At 46.9% G+C, this 5,587-nt stretch overlaps 1 long non-coding RNA gene across 2 annotated transcripts; it reads left to right on the plus strand.

Moving 5' to 3' along the window:
* The first annotated feature begins 1,792 nt into the window (after positions 1-1,792).
* LOC112542832 (uncharacterized) lies at positions 1,793-5,315 on the plus strand. Of its 2 annotated transcripts, XR_015795688.1 has the most exons (4): positions 1,793-2,493; positions 2,589-2,710; positions 3,222-3,307; positions 4,521-5,315. It is a non-coding gene; the product is annotated as an uncharacterized LOC112542832 (long non-coding RNA). The 2 variants fall into 2 exon arrangements; XR_015795687.1 differs by lacking the exon at positions 3,222-3,307 and having other exon boundaries at positions 4,521-5,305.
* The last annotated feature ends 272 nt before the right edge of the window (positions 5,316-5,587 follow it).

A 5,587-nucleotide genomic window follows, 5' to 3' on the forward strand; every position in this document is an offset into this window, starting at 1 on the left:
AGATTTTCTCCTTGTGGAAAGAATGGTTGAGTTGATGAGTTTTCTGCTCTGATCCGGTAGATAAGTTGCAGTGCTAAAGGTCAAAGTAGACAGGATGCCAACCAGGGTACTGTTTTAAACAAACAAAACAATAGCAGGTGTAGCCCATGTTATTTGAGGGGGAGGGGTAATCATTTCCTCTGCTGTCCTAGCTTCCCCCTCCCAAAAAATCCAGTTACTATTAATTTCAAGAGGAAACCTTCCATGGCACTGAACTGCTAAGAGATGACTCATTAGTAATGTTTCCTTCTTCCTTAGGGAAGCTTTCAGAAGAAACATAGCTTTAATGTCCAAAACATTCCAACTTCCAGAACCCCATGCCCTGCTTGGCACTCTCCAGATATGCTAAGAGTGCAATTCCCAGAATTCCTGGCCAACCTGGTCAAAAGTGAGATCCAAGCCCTGAAATGAGGCTGCAGTCTTCCGCATGCTAGTGGGAGGAAATTCCATTGAATTCAGTAGACCCTTCTGCTGAATAGACACAGAGAAGTGCACCATCAAATCAGCTGCCAAGCAACACCAGATGGGAAAGACCACACAGGTTTCCAGGCAGGAAGGCGATCAAGAAAGCCACAAACGTATGAAGGCCTTTCAGTTCCAAACTTGCTTTCTTACAGCACACCTAACTGGGTTTTAGAAGGACAGCAGCTGCAAGAACTGAACGATGCTTTCACAGGAGAAGGGGTGGGAGGGGGCTGCCGTTGCAGGTATCTTCATGATGTGACATTGCCTGATTGTCAGGCTTCCCTTCCTTTGATTACAAACACTTAATAATCTTACCATGAAAGCTCAAACATAATTAGGAAATTACATTTCCAAATAAGATAAAACGTTACAATGAATATTTGCTCACTCTCCCTGGGAAAATTGGAGGAGGATTAACATAAAGGGAGCTGACTGACTCATTATTCAGCATGCAGTCACAGAACACCCCACACAAATTGAATGAAAACTATGCCTGATCTGCAATCATGCCTAAATTACCAGCTCATGGGCTACTCTGGAAGCTTATGTTTCATTCCCCCCAAGGTAAAGCCCTGGTTATCATTGCAGCCTTTTATTTTTTAAAAAACTGTATTTTTCAGTCCCGTTTTTTAAAGGCAAACTCTGATCAGCTGCTTGCTTTTTAATCTTCCTTGCAAGAATGCAATGCTCTGGCCACACATAAAAGCCGGCTCTGCCATAAATGGAGAACACTTGGTGATGCACACCCACGCACAGCTACAGCCACACTAATTTCCCTACATTGAAAATACCAGACATTCCTGAATCCAGGCAACTGGAAAAAGAGTGATTGTTCATAGGTTTGCCTTTTGTTTTTGACATTAGGGAAGAGGAATGAGGTCCTCATAAAGTAGCTTTTCTCAATCTGCTTCTTCCAAGATGGATTGGACTCTTAAATATTCACTATGCTGGAGCTGTAGTCCAACACATCTGGAAGCCAACCGATTGGAGAAAGACATCCCTGAAAGTTATTTGGATTTTCCTATCCGATTTCTGCAAGCAGGGCGAATCCGTCGGCACAGGCAAGATCTGGAGAGCTTCATAGTGCTGAGAGGAGGCTGCCAGGGATCACTTGTGATGTTTCAGAGAGTTGCCTTCGTGGGCCAGGAAGACTCACTGGGCTGGGCGTTCTCCCGTCTAACTAGGGGAGAGGTCTGGGCTTTAGAGAGCCACAGGCTGCGTTTGGAACGAGAACTGACGATGGGGAGCAGCGGAAATCTTGAGTTTTAGACTCTAAGCTAACCGCCCTCGGGAGGAGCCGCCTGTCCTCCTGGCGACCTGCCCTGGAGCGCTCAACCCTCGCCGGCCGCCTCAGAGCAGGCCCTCGGCAGACGCGCAGCTCTCAGTCCGCAAACGCGCGCGCAGAACCAGCCCAGCAGCGACTCCCTCGCCCAGGACGACCCAGCGCGGCGTCCCCGGCGCTTCTCGCCCCGCTGAGCAGGGCGCGCAACGGAGCGCGGCCAGAGCGCGAGCGGCGCGAGACGCCTCCCCAGGGCCCGGGTCAGCTTTTCATTCCAGTTAGCCCGCGAGTCGCAGACGGAGCTCCGAGGGCTCCGCGAAGAGAGCGGTCGCGATGAAGACGAGGCGGACGCCCCACTGCCCTGCCCTCTCCTCTCCCCGCCTTGCTTCTGTCTTCCTAGCTCTCCCTCTTTCTGAATGAAGCTTCCCCCCTCCCCCTCCTCTCCGCCCCCTGATCAGGCCCCACCGCCGCTGCCTCCTCCTTGGAACTCCGCGGCGTGCCAGTGGGAGGCCAGCGTGGGGATCGGGATCCGGGAGGGGGCAGAACGCGCTTTCCTGCAAATCACATGATTGCCCAGCTTATATAAATCACAGCTTGTTTTTCTCAGTTTGCAGGAGATTTAAAGGCACAGTTTCCTTCCAGAGCGGCGGCAGCGGCGGCGGCGGCGGGGGGGGAAAGAGATGCATGCTTGTTGGGTCTTTTTCAAATCTGTAAGTGCCGGCCTTTTTTTTTTTTTTTAAATAAAAACTATGATGGATAGCTATAATTACAACATTTAGCATATGACTGTCTCTTCCCTCTGCAGTGCATCAGAATGCCAGCCGCAGGATCCACAGGTGCCACAGCCTCATGGAAACACGTTGCGAGCCCTCTTGAGAAAATGAACAGCATAGCGTGGCCGCTCACAAACCGCTCGCTTCCCAGGAGGTGAATTCATGCGGCTCTCCGCCATCTCGGCTGACCTCACCTTTTGGGGCGAGAGGCAGGGGGGAGCCCCCCTTCCAAGCAAAGCGCGGGAACGCAGCCAGCTTCCAAATTTATTTTCCAAGAGTGGCCCAAAGATCTATGAAAGGTGCGGAGAAACTCTTGGAAATTCAGATCGTGCCCTGCAGCAGAGGTCAAAAAAAGTCAAGACGGATGCAGTGCCACTCAGTGAAAAAGGGGCGGAGCTCCAGTGGGGCAGTCGTGATCCCATCTTGACTTTTTGCTCCCCCCCACCCCCCACGGCTGCCTCTGCTCTGCAGGATGCTATCGTCCATTTTGTTTGTTTGTAAACGAAGCTTCCCGCATAGCAGGCAGTGTATGAAAACCTAACATAAAAGCAACTCATACAACAAAACGTCATTAAACCCACCCTCAAGGCAGTGTAAAATAACAACGCTGCCCAGTCACTATTAAGCATCAAAAGCCTCTGAATAAATTTTTTTGCGGCCTTCAGGTACGTCAAAGGGGTCAGTGCACCTTTGGGCTGCAAGGTTTTCCAAGGTGTGGAGGCTATGACATCTGAAGAGCAGAAAATGGGAGGTAACTCCTGACTGACATAAAGGGAGGATTTGCTGGGTATGTTAGCACCACAGGCGTCGCACTAGGGGTCCAGAGTCTACTGCTATTGCAAGTATAGCCACTACATATTACAAATACTTAACAGCAATGGCAAATATAGCAGTTAAAATTACATGCTTATTTTCTTGTGTGCCTTCAAGTCCATGTTGGACTAGTCCCTGCAGTTTTCCTGGCAAGGTTTCTCAGAAGTGGTTTGCCCTGGCCTCCTTCCTTGGGCTGAGAGGGAGGGACTGGCCCAAGGCCACCCAGCCGGCTTCGTGCCTGAGGCGGGACTAGAACTCAGTCTCCTGGGTTCTAGCCTGATGCCTTAATCATGACACCAAACTGGCTACACCAAAATTATATGATGCAACAACAAATGCACTAATATTTGCTTCCCTTTATGAAATACAAACTGTCCAGAAATTTGGACCATGGTTGGGTTCACATGTTGGATTAAATTAGGGTTTGCTTAACGTTGCTTTGCTGAATATACCAAGCCAACATCAGAGAAATCAGATGGTGGCTTGGAGTATGTGTGAGCCCAGCCAGCATGCCTCCATTGTCTGCCAAGGTACACTGTATGACTGGCAAATACTATCCCGCTCTTCAGCTCTGTTCATACATCACAGTAAGTTAGGGTCATTTAATCATCATGTATGACAGTGTTCATTCAACATGCCAAATCACAAACAAGCAGATCTCAGTTTGTATGAATCTAATCAGTGTGAAATGCAAAAAATTTCCTGCAACAACATAGAGAAAATTATTTGCTTTGTTCAGTTTCTATAAATTTCTTCAGAAGTTTGTTCTTTTTTCTTGTTTTCATTAATCAAACAAAAACCACATTATTCTCCTGAAGCAATTCCTAGCCTCCTTTTACTTTGGAATATTCCTTCGTCTCCCTTTACTTTTATTTCCGTCTCCAAACCACCATTGGCATTTTCCAATTATCATTTTTGGGGAAAATTTATGTCATGAGAATCTTTAAAATCATCACTGAAGCCAATTTACTTTTACTACTCCCCCATTCCTATGCTTTTAACAGCAGCTTGAGATGTAGAGTAGAGTTGGCAGGCATTACAGTATGTGCTGCAAATTATGCTATAGTTCAGAGCATTTGAGGACTGGACCACCAGTTCTGCACACTAAAAGCCATAAAATTATTTGAAAACGTTTTTGCAATTCTTTTCAGAAACACAGAGAACAGGAAACAGAATGAACCAATCAGGGCATCTTCTCCAGCTGACCCATAGGAGACTGTAAAAATGTCACTCAACCAGGGCTCTGTTCCAAGCTAGCGCAGGTCCTGGAGCAACAAGAATCCTGTTACATCTCTCCTCCGTCACATACAATGCACAATAAAATAAAATAAAATAAAATAAAATAAAAAATTGCTAGCTTCCTCTGCCAATGGACGTTTTCAGAATATGTTGTATGTATTGCCTGGCCATGTAAAGAAATGCAACCCACAAAAACAGCCATGCAATAAAAGGGTAGCTTCAGAGATGTCTGCAGGAAAGGTAGAAGTTGGCTGCCCTGACCATGTGATCCAAGCCCTGCCCCTTTTTTACGTATGTCACACCGATTGGGCAGTGGCAGCCACATAGCTGGATAGCTTTGAAGCCCATTTCACATCCAGGCATTTTTCCATTTGCTGCTGCCATGACTGTATGTTGTGCTGGGCAACTGGAGTGCAGGAGTGAGGGAGATATACAGTATTGCAAAGAATAGGACTATGTAGTGTTCCTGTTTCCAAGGGGAAATGTGATTGTTAGACGAGTCAGCATCTTCTTAAATCTAGTGGGTATTTTCCTTGGGTTTGCATGTAGCCTCTTTCAGGAGCTATCAGGGGAGTCACTCTCTGCTCTGAATCACTTTTTCCCTTTGGAATCCAGATTGCTGTACAGCCCCAAAATAATTCTTACAAGGCAAACATTATGAATAAGATGCTGAAGGTTGTGAGCAAATCCTGGGATAGGACAAATTGTCCCCATCTCACCCCATACAAAAGGAAAAGAAAGAGTTGCTAGTGCTTGTATACACACACACACAAAACATCCATAAGACAGTTTGCAGTTACCTATCCCCTGCTGTAATAATAATAATAAGGGAGAATTGATATCAGTTTAGAGTAGCCCCAGCAAAAGAGCTGGGATGAATTTGATGAAAGTTCTGTTTCTCCTTTTTCACTGGTGGGGGACAAGCCAATTGGAAAGCCCCAGGCTATTGCCTGAGGGTTTGGGTTTTTTGAATGACTGG

The sequence above is a fragment of the Python bivittatus genome, unplaced genomic scaffold, assembly GCF_059951505.1.
Source record: "Python bivittatus isolate LINGU-HERP-01145 unplaced genomic scaffold, Pbiv_v1 ctg000220_np1212, whole genome shotgun sequence".
Taxonomy (NCBI): Eukaryota; Metazoa; Chordata; class Lepidosauria; order Squamata; family Pythonidae; genus Python; species Python bivittatus.